General features: G+C 44.5%; 1 long non-coding RNA gene across 1 annotated transcript in view; it reads left to right on the forward strand.

Annotated features, from left to right (window-relative positions):
- LOC132494329 (uncharacterized) overlaps nucleotides 1–18,502 on the forward strand; it is a 72,496-nt gene that overhangs the window by 45,156 nt on the left and 8,838 nt on the right. The window contains exon 3 of the long non-coding RNA XR_009533044.1: nucleotides 14,903–15,013. This is a non-coding gene — a long non-coding RNA (uncharacterized LOC132494329). The remainder of the gene's footprint in view (nucleotides 1–14,902; nucleotides 15,014–18,502) is intronic.

The raw sequence follows: 18,502 nt of genomic DNA on the forward strand, positions 1-18,502 counted from the left end.
TGTCTTTTATGACTGACACCTTTTTTTTTTTTTTTTTTGCGGTACGCGGGCCTCTCACTGTTGTGGCCTCTCCCGTTGCGGAGCACAGGCTCTGGACGCGCAGGCTCAGCGGCCATGGCTCACGGGCCCAGCCGCTCCGCGGCATGTGGGATCTTCCCGGACCGGGGCACGAACCCGTGTCCCCTGCATCGGCAGGCAGACTCTCAACCACTGCGCCACCAGGGAAGCCCATGACTGACACTTTTGAAGAGTACTGGTCAGTTATCTTATAGAATGTCCCTCACTTTAGGTTTGTCTGATATTTTCTCATAGTTAGGTAGAGATTATGTATTTTTGGCAAGAAAATCAGAGGAGTAATGTCCTTTTCTCACTGCATCATATCAAGGGATACATGATGTTGTACAGGATGCTAGTAATCATTTGGTTAAGGTGGTTTTTCTACCATATAGTTATTAGTTTCCCTTTGTGAGTAATCAGTATTTGGTGGGAAGAGACTTTGACACAATGTAAATATCTTCATCATACTTTAATCCACTTATTTTAACATCCAGTTTTGCCTGCAACAATAAACCACATAGTTATGAGATGGTTTGTTATGCAGCAATAGATAACTGGTAACACTGAGATAGTACTGCCTTTTTTAGTGTCTCAAATAATTTGGCTTATAACCCTAATACAGTCACATAGCAGTTATTCTTTTTTTTTTTTTTGCCACACTGTGGGGCTTGTGAGGTCTTAGCTCCCTGCCCAGGGATTGAACCCATGCCCCGTGCAGTGGAATTGCAGAGTCCTAACCACTGGACCACCAGGGAATTCCCCAGTTATTCTTACTAAAATAAGATTCTGAGGAAAACCAGATTATCACACTAATCTTTAAATCCAGCCAGTTACAAATCTTAGTAGTTATGAAATTCACATTTCTATTTATCCTCTTTGAATATTCTGCACAATGCTTTTAAGACAGTGGACTGAAGAATTATTCAAGAAATCAGCACTGCCTCAATTACTTCATGATTTGTCCTTGTGAGGTAGTGAACAGATTTCATAGATAATACTGGCTCCTCAGGGCTTCCTCAATCCTGACAATGTTTCTGAGCAAATATTTCTATGGAGGCTGATCACAGATCTGGGGTCTTCCCCCCTCACCACCATAAACATTCCAGCAACCAAAGTCATGTTATTCCCATCTCTGTACTTTTACAAATAGTGTTAAGACCTACCCCACCCCACCCACAAGGTCCAAAGAGAGGGTGGTGTGTCCTCAACCAGTGAGCCTGTAGAATCATATCTTCTTTGAAATTCACACCCTCCAATCCCAGCTTCCATGATCATGGCCAAGGCCAGGTCTGACTGATTTGCCAGTGGTGCTAAATACTCTACTATAGTCCCTGGTGGATGCCAAGACCAACCTTCATCCAATTCTCCTGAATGTCTTTAATCAATGTCCTTGGTTCTCAGCAGCCCCTAGATGAAAGGTACAGTGATTTGTGACACCTAAAACCATGGCTATTGTTTTTTTACCTTTTGCTTTGACCTGGAGCCCACATTATGCATGACTGCTCTCAAAGGCTTTCTATCGCAGATGATCAAAGATTATGACAGGAACAGAGAATGCCTTTTCATCATATCCAAGAACAGATGGTCAGCCCTGAGTCCAGCATCTAGGTGTACTCAGCCCCTAGGGAGACCAGGCTACTGTGGAGAGTGGATGGGCCAATCTTGCAACAGGATACCATGGCGCCAATCCCTAGAAGTAAGGTTACCCCCAATTCCCTTGCACTCTGCTTTGTTCGTTTAACAGGATGTGCTACAGATGGTTCCTTGTCAGTGTATATAGAGCTATGTGATTCTATTAACGTAAATAACTTTATTGACTTTAAGTGGCTTCTACTACTTCAGTCAGTGCTGTAGTGAGTGTCCTTGCATATCTATCCATCCTTGTATGTAAGAATCTATGTAGAGGAGTGGGAATTCAAAATGGTGCAGCTACTGTGAAAACAGTATGGTGGTTCCTTAAAAAATTAAATATAGTACCATATGATCCAGCAATTCTATTTCTGGGCATATACCCGAAAGAATTGAAGGCAGGAACTCAAATAGATATTTGTATACTCATTTTCATGGCAGCACTATTCCACAATAGCCAAGAGGTGGAAGCAACCCAAGGGTCCATCAACAGATGAATAGATAAACAAAATGTGGTCTATACACACAATGGAATTAAAAAATGGAATTCAGCCTTAAAAAGGAAGAAAATTCTGACACATGCTACAACATGGAAGAAACTTGAAGACATTATGCTAAGTGAAATAAGCCAGTCGTAAAAGGACACATATCATATGGCTCCACTTATATGAGGTACCTGGAGTAGTCAGATTCATAGAGACCGGAAGTAGAATGGTGGTTGGCAGAAGGCTGGGGAGAGGGGAGTGGGTATGGAGTTTCAGTTTGAGAAGATGAAAAGGTTCTGTAGATGGATGGTAGTGGTTGTTTCACAGAAATATGAATGTACTTAATGCAGCTGAACTGTACACATGAATATGGCTGAAATGGTAAATTTTTTGTTGTGTATATTTTACCACAATTTACAAATTTCTTTAAATTCTATAAAACAATGAAGAAAAAAAAAGAACCTACCTAGAGGATAAATTCCTAGATATGGAATTGTTGGGACAAAAGGTACATACATTATTTACTTTGAGAGATATTATCACATTGCCCTCCGGTGTGCACTCATACCAGTAAGAGTGACTATTTCCACAAAATCTCATCAATTCGAGGAATTATCAAATTATTTGATCATTGCAGAGTTTAAGCTGGGGAGTGAATTCAGTTGGCAGTTTTGAAATATCCCCTTGGCTGGTGTGTGCAGAAGGGGTGAGCCAGGTGGACTAGTTAAGGAGCTGCTTCAGGAGTCCAGGGCTGGGGTGATGGTGCCTCGGACCAGCAGGGTGGCAGTAGGGATTTATTCAACAAATCAATTCAAGATTAATCAAGTGACTACTATGTGCTGGGCTGTTCTAGGTGTCTGGGCTACAACAGTGAACCAGACAAAATCCCTGCTCTCATGAAGCTGACATTCTAATAGGAGGAGAGGAGGGGAGAGAAAACAGATAGTTGGTGATGGTGCTATGAAAAAAATTAAAGCAGGGAAAGGGGAGGTGATATTTGGGCAGAGACCACAGTGAAATGAGGAGAGGAGAGCCCTGTGGATATGGAGGGGTGTTTTGTGCCGGTCTCAGCCTATCAAGCAATGATGTGGTTGGATTGGCCCTCGTGGTTCTTATTATGATTGCAAGACACCCTTCAGCAACAACCATTGGGAAACTTTGAAAAAACAAAGGTTTTTTACTTACAGGAACTGGAAGTCACACAGCACCTGGGGCCACACAGCGAGGTAATGGGGAGAGAGAGAGAAAGCATGTGTGAGCCTGGGGTTCTGCTTTTATTGGGGTCAAGGGTGGGGACCAAGGTTTTCGCGCGCCCACTTTTTATTGGTGAATTTAAAACATAAGGACAGAAATTTAAAGCATGGAAAGAGAAATAACAAGCGGCCCAAACAGTTATCAAATTCAACCAACATCGCTAAAACAAAGGAACCTCAGTGCAGGGAGGCGGCCTGGCTTTTTATCTAGTGGCTGGCAATGTGTTTACTCTAGATAGCTGTCTTTGAACACAGGAGCCAAAATCTTTTTATCACCTCTGTGAAGGGGATCAAGGGACAACTGAATAGACTTCCTCCTGCTGGTATGGGTGACATGGTGAGGGCCACTGTCAAGAAAGGCAAACTAGTGGACTTCCCTGGTGGTCCAGTGGTTAAGACTCTGCACTTACAGTGCAGGGGGCATGGGTTCCATCCCTGGTAGGGGAATAAGATCCCACGTGCCTCGTGGCATGGCCAAAAAAAAAAAGTACTTAAAAAAGAAAGGCAAGGGCTTCCCTGGTGGCACAGTGGTTGAGAGTCCGCCTGCCGATGCAGGGTACACGGGTTCGTGCCCCGGTCCGGGAGGATCCCACATGCCGCGGAGCGGCTGGGCCCGTGAGCCATGGCCGCTGAGCCTGCGCGTCCGGAGTCTGTGCTCTGCGACGGGAGAGGCCACAACAGTGAGAGGCCCGCGTGCCGCAAAAAAGAAAAAAAAGAAAGGCAAACCAGAGCTCAGAAAGAAAGTACATCCAGCAGCGGAAATTTGACAACAAAAGTCTTACCAGAGAAAAGATGGCATGTTTCTTTATTTTGAAGATAACACTGGGATCATAGTAAACAGTAGAGGCAAGATGAAAGGTTCAGCCTTCACAGGACCACTTGCAAAAGAGTGTGCAGACTTGTGGCCCAGGATTGCATCCAGTGCTAGCAGCATTGCATGATTCTTTGGTGTATTTGGAAAGAAAGAAAGGAAGGAAGGAAGGAAATTAACAATTATTTGCTCCCCCTGCCCAAAAGATAGTCATTTTGAAGTGGATACATAGGCAATCAAAACTTAAGTCAGGCACTTGCATTATAAAAAAACAAAAAAGTCCAACAACCTGTCAGGGTTTACAATGCAATCTACCCTGTGATGCAGAGGCATCAGAATCAATGGTGAGGACATTAACTGGCTGGGTACCTGATTGGCTAAAAGTCGGGGTAGGGTACATTGTAACCAGAAATTGCACATCTAAATAGGGTTATAGTAGCAAATCTGATAATAATTATATAGGCAACAGTCTGAAATTCAGTCCATAGCCATTGTATCAAACTTGAAAAGTCCAATCTTGAAAGTTGATCAGTTATCTCCGGGGGAGGGGGGGGGGCTGGCAATCTGTTCAAAGATTTGGTAAGATTGTGGAATACTTTAACATCTTGGGCCATCTGGTGTAAGTAGCATTGAACCTGTCCTGAGTTGGGAGATTGCTCTATATCTCATTGAACCAGTCTTTTAGTCCTGAGAATAGGTTATATTAAAGGGTTATATCCCATTTTTGGAAGCAGTGATGCAGGTGGGTTCCCCAAGTTAGGCCTACATGATGCAGGTATTTGGATCAGATATTTATTTATTTATTTATTTATTTATTTTAACTTTTTTTTGCCTTTGACGCTTGTGGGATCTTAGTTCCCTGACCAGGGATTGAACCCAGTCCCTCTGCGGTAAAAGCTCCAAGTCCTAACCACTGGACTGTCAGGGAATTCCCTTGGATCAGGTATTTAATAAGAGGCATTTCTAGGGAAACAGAGGAAACAAGCAAACACAAAAGGTTCATGACTGGAGCATATCTAATCCAAGTTTCTGAGTTCTGAAGGCAACAGTCAAGAAGATTTCTAGATGTCAGGCTTGAGGCATTTTCAGATGGAATGAGGGCAGACAATGGCAATCTGATAGATTTTCCTGGTTTGCAGTTTGAATGTCTCTGGTGATTTTTCTTAGTGGCCCACATAGCACCAGTCATGAAGATTGTCCATACATGAGCTGTCGTGGAGATCTCTCTGAAGTTTACATCAAGTTGTCCCACTTCAGCCTGCATAGCTCTGGGAAAAGGGCAGTTTTTGTACTTAATGATTCCAAGTCAGAGGGTGGGAGAAAAATTGGAAACATTAGTCTGGAGAGTTGTAGCCAGATATTGGAGGAAACAAGAAGAATTCAGCATCCAGTCCAGTTGACAGGTACAAAACAAAACGCCAAAGACAATTAACAGGACTAGAATCTGATGTCTCCAAGGTATACAATAGTTTTCCATTGAAACATAATTTTTTTTCTCTCTATACTCACTCCCATTTCTATCAGAGATAATCAAAGTAAGACTGATTTGTTTGCAAAATAAGTCTAGTCTCATTAAACGTGGCCTGATTATTTACACAGGTGCAGCAAGAATAGTGATTGATCATATAGGCTCTTTTAAGTCTGCCTTGCTGGAACTTTTCATAAGGAATCTCCAGATTGAATTTTTAAATGCCTCTTGAGGCTAGGAAACCAAGCCTAGAATTTACCATCAGACTTTGCCTGCAATACCTGTAGAATTGGGTGAATTCCTCTCTCTTCTTGAGGTTCCCAAAATATCCTGAGGTTCCTGGGCCTTCCAGGAAGTGATCTCATAATGCTGCTGAAACCCTGTAAGCAAGGTACCAGGGTGATTTTTCCAAGGGGTTTGTTGGCTCTATAAAGTCAGCTTATTTCCTTAAAGCCGTCTGGCCATACCTGAGTCTGTGTATGTCTCTCTCAAATATGATATTCCTGTCAAAAACCTTGGTGATATAATCAACATTTCCAATTTTGTCCTGTCACAAGGAGAACAGATTCTTGTTGCCCTTATGCAAATAACTATATTGCCATGAAAATAAGAATACTCAATGGGAGTTTCCAAATTCTGGAGGGATCAGGTAGGAAGGAAAAGTAATTGTTTCATCTTTGTTCACAAAGATATACTTTACCAAATTACTGTAAGTCATAGTTAGCTTAAGAGAAAAAGTTTCCTTAAATCTGGAAAACAAAAGATTAAAGAACCAACAGCGTTTCAAGCAAAAGGCTTTAAAAAATTATAATTATCCTCAGCAGTTCATTCAATCCTATGTAATTAATTCTTTTTTAATTAATTAATTGATTTATTTGGCTGCATTGGGTCTTCATTGCTGTATGCAGGCTTTCTCTAGTTGTGGCGAGTGGGGGCCACTCTTCATTGCAGTGCACGGGCTTCTCATTGGCGTGGTTTCTCTTGTTGCGGAGCACGGGCTCTAGAGCGCAGGCTCAGTAGTTGTGGCGCACAGGCTTAGTTGCTACGCGGCATGTGGGATCTTCCCAGAGCAGGGCTCGAACCCGTGTCCCCTGCATTGGCAGGCGGATTCTTAACCACTGCGCCACCAGGGAAGTCCCTATGTAATTAATTCTTTTTTTGTTTGTTTGTTGTTGTTGTTTGTTTTTGTTTTTTTTGAGGTATGCGGGCCTCTCACTGTTGTGACCTCTCCCATTGCGGAGCACAGGCTCTGAACGCGCAGGCTCAGCGGCCATGGCTCACGGGCCCAGCCGCTCCGCAGCATGTGGGATCTTCCCGGACCAGGGCACGAACCCATGTCCCCTGCATCGGCAGGCGGACTCTCAACCACTGCGCCACCAGGGAAGCCCTGTAATTAATTCTTGATCTTGATCTTTTGTTAGCAGTTTTATGAATCCAGCTTTCCTTAGACCTCTAGAAAATTCCAAAGTAGTACTCCCAGGTCAAAAAGACTTCACTTAGAATTTGATTTGGGGAAGTTTGTCCAAAATATCAAAAGTTTTTGGACACCTAACTAAATAACATCACAGATCATTATGAAACAATACTTAATTATCTACTTAACCAAAGTGACAAAAGATTTAAAAGGCAAATACAGAAGGTCCCAGAGTTGTGAGTTCTCATAATATTCAGAAGACACAGTTTTCTTAGTAATCAAATACCTGATTATGATAACATGAAGCTGGGCTTCCCTGGTGGCGCAGTGGTTGAGAGTCCACCTGCCGATGCAGTGAACATGGGTTCGTGCCCTGGTCTGGGAGGATCCCACATGCCACGGAGTGGCTGGGCCTGTGAGCCATGGCCACTGAGCCTGCGTATCCGAAGCCTGTGCTCCACAATGGGAGAGGCCACAGCAGTGAGAGCCCCGCGTACCACACACACAAAAAAAGATAACATGAAGCAGAGGAAATTATTTTGGTAAAACACAACATCTTTGATTCCTAGCCAGATTATTTAAAAGGTAAAGAAAAACCTTTTGTAATCTCTTATGAGGAGTAGATCAATGCTCCAAGATAACTTTGTTCTTTTAGCAGATGAAAGAAAATACATAAGCATACTACTGATATTAAAGCCTATGTTTAAAAAAAAAACTCTTATAGTAACAATTCCGTTTTAGCCAACTTGACCCCACAAGGTAAAATTCTCTGTTCCTTTCTCTTTCTTCCCAACTTTCTATACCATTTCATCCTTTATTTTCCTCTTTCCCGTTCTGAAATAACCAGTTTTACTTTAGGAAAAATTTACTTTCTTTTCCCTTAACAAAAGTGCATCTCCATACCTCATACCTTCTCTAAGCCAAAAAAAAAAATCCTACTTTCCTTGCATACAGAGTTGTTTACCTTATTATTTCTAGTAGCTTTAATTACGTATATTAATTAGAATTCTTAACCTTTAGGAACCGTAATTTCTTTTTCTTTTCTTTTCTTTTTTTTTTTTTGCCGTACGCGGGCCCCTCGCCGCCGCGGCCTCTCTCCCGCTGCGGAGCACAGGCTCCGAACGCGCAGGCTCAGCGGCCATGGCTCAGGGGCCCAGCCGCTCCGCGGCACGTGGGATCCTCCCGGACTAGGGCACGAACCCACGTCCCCCCGCACCGGCAGGCGGAAGCCCAGGAACCTTAATTTCTAATGAACACTAAGAAGTAAGCACATGTGTGGGGAGTTCCCTGGTGGTCTAGTGTTAGGATTTGGCACTTTCACTGCTGTGGCCTGGGTTGAGTCCTTGGCTGGGGAACTGTGATCCCTCAAGCCGTGCAGTGCAGCCAAAAAAAATGTAAGCACTTGTGAACTGAACTGTCTGTTAAATCAGTATTCTTTAGATTGGCAAATTTATGAATACATTTCATAATTTCTAGAAACATACATTTATTCATAGTACAGTTTTTCAACGTGGCACAGGACACGCTTACTAATAGAAGAAAATACCATTTCCTTTGTAATAGGAAGTCAAAATTAGGTGAACTTAGACTTGTTGAGCAATTCCTATTTCAGTATTTTATCATATTTGGAAATGATCTAGACATTCAATGAATTCCCATCATTTAATTTAACTGAGCAAAATTTTCAAGGTGGAAGTTACCAAAGATTTGGGAAACTATTTTTAAGTAGACATACCATAACACATAATTACTGCAATAAAGTTCACCTAAAAACTCTTATCCCACTTACATTTATCTATCTCCCAACAATTATATTTAGACTACCCACAAAAACTTCATTAGACACAAGTCAGCCATCATCCAAAACTACCTTTCTTGCTGACAAATTTTGTAATGGAGATAACATGAATTTATTTGACTAGTAAGCCCAAGGAGAATAAAAGTTGTTTATCTGCATTTTATTTATTTATTTATTTATTCATTCATTTATTGGCCGTGTATCATGTGGGATCTTAGTTCCCCAACCAGGGATCGAACCCGCACCCCCTGCAGTGGAAGTGTGGAGTCTTAACCACTGGACCACCAGGGAGGTCCCAACCTGCATTTTATTTAATGCTGGTAACTCTAAAGACATACCTATTTTAATTTAACCAGTTTTTATTTACCAGAGATTACCCCGGATCATGTGAACTCGAAAAACATTTGAGTTAGTTACTGTATTTCTGAGTTTTAGGAATACTTAATTCATAACTATTTATTTTTAAACCAATTAAATAGATCTCTTTTAGAAATTAATTTTAGCATTTCCATCCAGAGGTAGAGAAAGAAAAAAATCCCATATATATAACGTGCATCCATAGATATACATAAATGTGCAGACAGACACAAACAGACACTCTATAGCTTCTGTTCCAAAATTTTAGCTATGAATCACATACAACAATATAAAACTCATTAGTTTATAATAACAGTTGAATCCAAGTTGGCAGATGGAACAATTGAAGGTTACCTGCTCCAACGGCTAAAGCTTCATACTAATATTTGTGGAGAAGACTTTTAAGATTTGTATTTGTCCTTGACAAGTAATCTCCTGGGGTGTTTATATTTCAAAGACATTATAAGATTTACGTCTTCAAGGGACAGAGAAAGAATCTAAGTTTTCTTCTTGGAGTTTTAGTGCCTTTTGGATGGTTTTGGCAGTCCCAATAAAATGTAGTAGTGCTGCCCTGTAATTAGGGGAGTACCTTGTAAAGATAATCCTCTGGACTCCAGGTCAGAGTGGGCCTTTTCAGGGTTGAAAATGCAGAGGGGTGATATTGGATCACTGTGGTCACAGAAATGATAAACCTATTGAATCATGCCAATTTTGCGCAGCAGGGCATGGGCTTCATCTTAATGTTTTCCATTCATTGTGAGCCTTACCAGTGGTCACTGTGATGGAAGAATGGTCATGGTGCCAGGCACTAAACATCCAAGTGAGGAGAGGAAGTCCCCTGGTACGAATATCAGTGGATCTAAGGGCCTTTGCCTTCCCATTTCCCTCTTCCTCCTCACAAGAGATCTTGGTAGCCTTGTCACCTTTTCCCTTGGAGGCAGGGACACCCATGACTCATACTTCTAATTCTGCCCCATACAGGGGAAAGTCCAGGGGCCTCGGGATCTGTAATATCTCAGAGGAAATGAGGGTGTAGTTCAAATGGATCTTTAAGAAAGTTATGGATTTTAGTGTCTTTAGAGATACCAGCCAGTTGACACATTTTGGCAGCTGTAAATATCAATTCAGAGACTGTCTTGTTCCAACCAAACAAGAAAATCCAAGAAATCCACAATAGCCGATTGGTTTCCCTCTCTCTTTCCCCATGCATAATTTTTTTTTTTTTTTTCCGTACGCGGGCCTCTCACTGTTGTGGCCTCTCCCGTCGCGGAGCACAGGCTCTGGATGCGCAGGCTCAGCAGCCATGGCTCACGGGCCCAGCCACTCCGCGGCATGTGGGATCTTCCCGGACTGGGGCACGAACCCGTGTCCCCTGCATCGGCAGGCGGACTCTCAACCACTGCGCCACCAGGGAAGCCCTCCATGCATAAAATTTTTTAATAATATTTTAATTTCAGTTAAGGTATCGTTTTTGATCTCAGTTTCCACGTCCTGTTTTTATCCTGTTACCTTAATCTTATGTGCTGTTACCAGAAATTTTTGGATGATGTCACTGTGAGCCCTCTTTGTGGGTGGCTGCTTTCCTTTCCACGGGGTATCTCAAGAGACCTCACCAGGATTGGGTCTGCCTCCACTAACGCGAGATATGCATATAGTCTTTGGGAAAAGCCCCCAGGCCCCTGGAGTGTAATTCCAGAGTTTTGGCATGTTGGTATGCATAGCTTTAAATAACACCCAGGAGGCACTTCCCTGGTGGTCCAGCGGTTAAGACTCCACGCTCCCAATGCAGGGGGCCCAGGTCCGATCCCCCGTCAGGGAACTAGATCCCACATGCCTGCAACTAAAGATCCCGCCTGCTGCAACTAAAGATCCTGCATGCTGCAACTAAAAGGTCCCGCATGCCACAACTAAGACCCAGCACAGCCAAATAAATAAATAAATATTCAAATAAATAAATAACACCCAGGAAGCATCTGTGGGGTCTTGCATTTGTCAAGGAGCTGGTGTACCCCATCAGGGTTCTTAGGAGACATTGGCACCAGATGTTTAGGACATTTATATTTGTCTATTCATTTTTTTAGTAACACTGATGCCAAAAGGTCAGCCTCTGTGCACCTGTGCCAAATCAAATCTCGGAGACACAGTTTTGAGGGAAGTAGAAAAGAATAGCTTTATTGCTTTGCCAGGCAAAGGAGGACACAGTGGGCTCCTGCCCTGAAAAACTGTTATGTCCCTAACCCGGGAGGATTTGATGAGGAGTTTTATAGCAACAGTTCAAGTGTGGAGTTGCTGATAAGATTATGGTGTGTGCAGAGCCTGCACTCCTTTAATCTCATCTCAGGTGGTCTCAATCTTTTTTTGTTTGTTTGTTTGTTTTATTTTTGGCTGAGTTGGATCTTTGTTGCTGCACATGGCTTTCTCTAGTTGCAGTGAGAGGGGGCTACTCTTCGTTGTGGTGTGCGGGCTTCTCATTGCAGTGGCTTCTCTTGTTGTGGAGCACGGGCTCGAGGCACATGGGCTTCAGTAGTTGTGGCTCGCGGACTCTAGAGTGCAGGCTCAGTAGTTGTGGCACACGGGCTTAGTTGCTCTGTGGCATGTGGGATCTTCCCAGACCAGGGCTCAAACCTGTGTCCCCTGCATTGGCAGGTGGTTCCTTAACCACTAGGCTTAACCACTGTCTCCTAATCTTTTCTTTTTTAACCTTTTTTTTTTTTTTTTTTTTTGCGGTACGTGGGCCTCTCACTGTTGTGGCCTCTCCCGTTGCAGAGCACAGGCTCTGAACACGCAGGCCCAGCAGCCACGGCTCACAGGCCTAGCCACTCCGTGGCATGTGGGATCTTCCCGGACCGGGGCACGAACCCGTGTCCCCTGCATCAGCAGGCGGACTCTCAACCACTGCACCACCAGGGAAGCCCAGCTGTCTCCTAATCTTGATGAGCTTCTCTGGTTCCTTTAATCTGGCCTCAGGTGGCTTCTTGGCTGCTTCTCCCTTGATTAGCCACTGTTTGAATCTCCCTTTTGGAACTCAGGGAAGGTCATGGATGCTGGAGTCTGTTCCCTACAAACAAGAAACAGGGGACAGAAAGGCTTCCATGCCCAGGAGCCCCACAGGGTCCTGCTCAGTTGCAACATCACACCAGGGATTGGATCCATACTATTCCATCAGTTCAGGGGACCAAGTAGTGAGTGAAGTGGTGACACAGAGACTGTAAGCCTCTGTCATATTTTCCCTCTGGTGTTGCCACTGGTTTCTGGCTGCAAGGCTATTTCATTCTTCTTGGTTAGGACACGTAGTCCTACATAGCACAACCTACTGACAGTGGTAGCAGTAAGAGGTCTCCTATCCTCTTCCCTAAGAGAATGTTTTTCTCATACCTTTAGCCTCTCCTTGAGTAGTGACAATAGCCTTGCAGTTCAATCTACCCTCCTTAGCTCTCCTTGGCCTTGAGGCATGGAGGACCCTTAGGCAATAGTCAATTAAGCCCTTTATAATTAGTGGCCTAATCTTCTCATTAGACCATTTAGTCTTTATCACACCACTCTGGGGAGATCCTTGGATTATTATGGCAGCTGTGACCTTTTGGGTTGGATACCACAGGCAACACACCACTGAGAAACATGTGAAAGCACACAGTAGAGCAACAGGCCCCCAGCAAGTGGTGCTCCTTTCTCAGACGGTGTTACCCACCTGAGTTAGGTGGTTAGTAAGCAAGTTACAGGTAAAAAGGGCATTCCCCTTGTTTAATTGCAAGGGCAATCATGCAATCCTGCCCACTATGCCAATTGTTTTGTGCCTGTCTCTGCCTGTCAAAAAGCAATGTTATGGCTGGACTGGCCCTTAAAGTTCTTATTATGATTGCAAGATATCCTGCAGCAATAAGCATCAGGAAGCTTTGAAAGAATAAAGGTTTGTTTACAGGACCCGGAAATTACACAGTGTACCTGTGGCCATAGAGCAAGGTTGCCATAGAGAGAGGAAGAAAGAATGAGTGGGCTTGGGGTTCTGCTTTTATTGGCGCTGAGGGTGGGGACCTAGGGTTTCAGTCTCACTCTTCATGGATGAATTTAAAACATATGATGGGCTTCCCTGGAGGCACAGTGGTTAAGAATCCACCTGCCAACGCAGGGGACAAGGGTTCGAGCCCTGGTCCAGGAAAATCCCATGTGCTGCGGAGCAACTAAGCCCGTGCACCACAACTACTGAGCCTGCATGCCACAATTACTGAAGCCCGCGCACCTACAGCCCATGCTCCACAGCAAGAGAAGCCACCACAGTGAGAAGCCAGTGCACCACGATGAAAAGTAGGCCCCGTTTGCTGCAACTAGAGAAAGCCCGTGCGCAGCAATGAAGACCCAATGCAGCCATAAATAAATAAATAAATTTATTAAAAGAACAAAAAAACATCTGAGCAGGAATTTAAAGTGTGGGAAGGGAAAAAACAAGTGGCCCAGCCATAAAAAGAAACGAAATTGACTTATTTGTAGTGAGGTGGATGGACCTAGAGTCTGTCATACAGAGTGAAGTAAGTCAGAAAGAGAAAGACAAATACCGTATGCTAACACATATATATGGAAGAAAAAAAATGTCATGAAGAACCTAGGGGTAAGACAGGAATAAAGACACAGACCTACTAGAGAATGGACTTGAGGATATGGGGAGGGGGAAGGGTAAGCTGTGATAAAGTGAGAGAGTGTCATGGACATATATACACTACCAAACTGTAAAATAGATAGCTAGTGGGAAGCAGCCGAATAGCACAGGGAGATCAGCTCGGTGCTTTGTGACCACCTAGAGGGGTGGGATAGGGAGGGTGGGAGGGAGGGAGATGCAAGAGATATGGGAACATATGTATATGCATAACTGATTCACTTTGTTACAAAGCAGAAACTAACACACCATTGTAAAGCAATTATACTCCAATAAAGATGTTAAAAAAAAAAACCCAACAAGTGGCCCAAATGGTCAGTTACTGAGATCAACCAATACCTCTAAAACAAAGGAGCCTCAGTTCCAGGAGGCAGCCTGGCTCTTTATCTAGTGATTTGTTCATTCGAGATATCCTTTGAGAGCTTCCCTGGTGGCGCAGTGGTTGAGAGTCCGCCTGCCGATGCAGGGGACACGGGTTCGTGCCCCGGTCCGGGAGGATCCCACATGCCGCGGAGCGGCTGGGCCTGTGAGCCATGGCCACTGGGCCTGCGCGTCTGGAGCCTGTGCTCTGCAACAGGAGAGGTCACAGCAGTGAGAGGCCCGCGTACCGCAAAAAAAAAAAAAAAAAAGATATCCTTTGATGTGGCTGCCTCAGTAATCAAAGCTTAAGACAGGCACTTTCATTACAAAAAAAAAAGAACCTAACAGTCAGTTTATACTACAAGGGAGAAGTATTCCAGGCAGAGGGAACATATTCCAGGCAGAGGGAACAGTAAGTCCAAAGACCATGAGGCAGGAATGTACCCAGTGCCTTCTAAGAACAAACAGCAAGGAAGCCAGTGGGACTGGTGAGCAGGGAGCAGGGCGCATGATATAGGAGTGTGTGGTCTGGACCAGAACCTAGAAGGCTGCATTAGTCAGACTGGGTAAGGATTTTGGATTTTACTCTGAATGCAATGGAAACTTTTTTTTTTTTTTTCAGTTCAGCATCTGATCTAGGAACAGATTCTAGGGACAAGGGAAAGCAAACAAAGGACATGAAGGTCTATTTTGAACAGCACAAGCTCAAGGCAACCATGACTTGAAGCAGGGGGTAAGTGGTGGCAGGGGGGTCGGTGAAAGGGTGGGAATCTGGATGTAGTTTGAAGGGAGTGCTAATGAGATTTGCTGATGGATTGGATACTGGGCGTGGGAGAAAGGGAGGAATTAGGATGACTCCAAGGGTTTTTGGGCTGAGAAATCAGAAGAGTGTGTGGCCATTTGCTGAGATGAGGAAGGCTATGAGTGGAGTTAGGCTGGAGGGGGATGGGGAAAAAAGAATTTTGGAATTGAGGGAAGTACTGGATTCATGAGATACTTAGTGAATAAAATCTCTAGGGCCTGGGGACTTTTGGGGTGTGGGGAGAGAGGGAGAGGTCAGGGACAAAAATGACTATCAGGTTTCTGGCTTATGGACTGGGGAGATGTTGGCACCATTTTCTGAGATAGAAGATGGGAAAGGTGCTGGCTGGTACTGCAGCAGGAAATCTGGGTAACAGCTGCTGGAAGTGATGCTGATTCCAGCCTGGAATATTCCACCACTTCCCTATTGCTCGCTACCTCCTTTCTTTGGAAATCTGTTTAAATGTCTGCTTATTAGCAAACCTTTTCCTGACCACCTTCTCTCGAATATGGTTGTCATCCTCACCCCTGTGTGCTCCGTTGCCTTCCCTGGCTTTATTCTTTTTCACCACATTTATCACTGTCTGATACTACTGCCTGTTTATGTGATGGTCTCCCACCACTACAAAGTGAACCATATGAGAGCAAGGAATTGTGTCAATTTTGTTCCCAACTTAGAACAGTACCAAGTATCTAGTCAGTGCTCAGGAACTATTTGTAGTCTAAATGAATGGTGAATGCCGAGTAGGGGCTGGGATGATCGCTGGGGCCCCTCTGATTAATTTGAGACTGTCCCCAATTTGGATTCAGTGAATCTTGGTGAAACTGCCCTGGCCCTGGAGGCTGAGAGCAGAAAGGACAGTGGCAGAGGAGATCCGGGAGCTGGAGTGAGGAGGAAGGGGTAGCGCCTCAATATCTCCACCTGTAAAATAGAAACGTAAACTGAAGTGTGACGTCCATAAGGGGCTGTGAGGGAGGAATGGATGTGGGAGAAATATTTCGATGAAGGTTCCTGGAGTGCAGGGTAGGGGGTGCAGGCAGGGATAGTGTGAGACAGTAAATGTTTGCAATTTAGTAATAAAGGGTGTCTTTTTGTGAAAGGTTGGTTGTCATTGGGGTGGGAGGAGGCTGGCCTGCCTGGAAAAGCCCAGGAAATGGAAGGGAAGGGCAGAGCACAGGTGAGGGGGCAGTTAGGTCCTGGGGCTGTAACTACCCGTGACAAGATCGGGGCAGTTTGTGAGCTGGGGTGGTGAAGCAGTCTGGAACTCACTCCCTGGTCTCCATGCAACATTCCTGGCTCCATGAGAGCACTCCTCCAGGGGGAGCCTGGAGGGAGGGCAGGGCAGACTGGGGCTATTATTTTCTGGAAGAAGAGATTGATGCCCAAGTGGGAGAAGGATGGTACTAGTGCCCATGTCCTCATCCCCAGAACCTGTGAATGTTACTTTGTGTGGCAAAAGGGACTTTGCAGATGTGATTAAGGTACAGATCTTGAGACAGGGAGATTATTCTGGATTATCTGAATGGGCCGATAACATCACAAGGATCCTTATAAGAGGAAGGCAGGAGATCAGAGAGTCCAGTAGAAGATATAAGGGTGGAAGTAAGAGGTTGGAGTGATAAGAGGAAGGGGCCCACAGCACAGGCATACAGGTGGTCTCTGGTTGCTAGAAAAGACAAGGAAATGGATCTTTCCTAAAGCCTTCAGAAGGAATGCAGTCCTGTTGAAACCTTGATTTTAGACTTCTGACCTCCAGAACTGTAAGAGAATAAATCCATGTTGTTTTAAGCCACGAAGTTTTCAGTAGTTTGTTATAGCAGCCATAAGAAACTAATACAGATCCAAGGTCACCTGGGGATTGATGGTGGACTTGGAACTGGATTAGAACCCTGTTACTCCAGCTCCCTCAGTCGAAGCCTCCTTGCTCCCTCTATGCTTCGGCCAAAGCTTCTGGGTCACTGTGCAGCTCCCTGGGACAGTAACTGGACCCTTATCACATGTATTTCATTTGACCTTGACAAGAACCCTGTGGGGCAGACAACCCCTACTTTACACATAGAGAAACTGAGGTTCAGAGGTGAAGTGTCTTGGCCAAGGTCAGAGCACACAATGAGGAATCAATGAGCTAGATCCCAGATCCAAGCCCTCTGCCCTTCCCTGAACAGTACAGATACCACGTGTATCCAGTATTTTGGTCTCTCATTCGTTCATTCAGCAAATATTTATTGAGTATCAGCTGATGCCTGGCCACTGTGCTCAGTGCTGCGGAGCCACTAGTGAACAATCATGACGTCCAGAGACTAGGAATCCTTTGTTCTTGCATCTGTCCACATAGGTCAGTCAGGTCATGATGTTCCTGTAAACCTCCAACAAGACAAATATTATTCTCTGTTCTGCAACTTTTTATCTCTATATGAAGGGAAAAGTGTTATACCTTTAAAGGTCAGAGCCTTGAGAATGGACTATCATGTATATTTCAGACTATAGGCAGCATTCTTTTTTTTTTTTTTTTTTCCGGTTCGCGGGCCTCTCACTGTTGTGGCCTCTCCCATTGCGGAGCACAGGCTCTGGACGCGCAGGCTCAGCGGCCATGGCTCACGGGCCCAGCCACTCCGCGGCATGTAGGATCCTCCCAGACCGGGGCACGAACCCATGTCCCCTGCATCGGCAGGCGGACTCTCAACCACTGAGCCACCAGGGAAGCCCTATTTTTTTAAAATTAATTTTTATTGGAATATAGTTGATTTACAATGTTGTGTTAGCTTCTGCTGTACAGCAAAGTGAATCAGTTATACATATACATATATCTGCTCTTTTTAAAATTATTTTCCCATATCGGTCATTACAGAGTATTGAGTAGAGTTCCCTGTGCTATACAGTAGGTTCCTATTACTTGTCTGTTTTATATATAGAACTGTGTATATATCAACCCCAATCTCCCAATTTATCCCTCCCCCCCACACAATAGGCAACATTCTTAACTTGAAGGAAAAGCAATAGAATACAAAGGTTAAAGTAAAAAAAACAGATCTAATGTGGAGTCAGATTTGTTCTTCTCTATTACGCCTGCAACCACCATGCCACTTTTTTTTAAATTTTATTTTATTTTTGGCTGCGTTGGGTCTTCGTTGCTGCGCGCGGGCTTTCTCTAGTTGTGGCAAGCGGGGGCTACTCTTCGTTGCAATGCGCAGGCTTCTCATTGGGTGGCTTCTCTTGTTGTGGAGCACGGGCTCTAGGCACGCGGGCATCAGTAGTTGTGGCTCACAGGCTCAGTAGTTGTGGCTCGCGGGCTCTAGAGCGTAGGCTTAGTAGTTGTGGCACATGGGCTTAGTTGCTCCGCGGCACGTGGGATCTTCCCGGACCAGGGCTCGAACCCGTGTCCCCTGCATTGGCAGGCGGATTCTTAACCACTGCACCACC

The sequence above is a fragment of the Mesoplodon densirostris genome, chromosome 7 (assembly GCF_025265405.1).
Source record: "Mesoplodon densirostris isolate mMesDen1 chromosome 7, mMesDen1 primary haplotype, whole genome shotgun sequence".
In the NCBI taxonomy this organism is placed as follows: domain Eukaryota; kingdom Metazoa; phylum Chordata; class Mammalia; order Artiodactyla; family Ziphiidae; genus Mesoplodon; species Mesoplodon densirostris.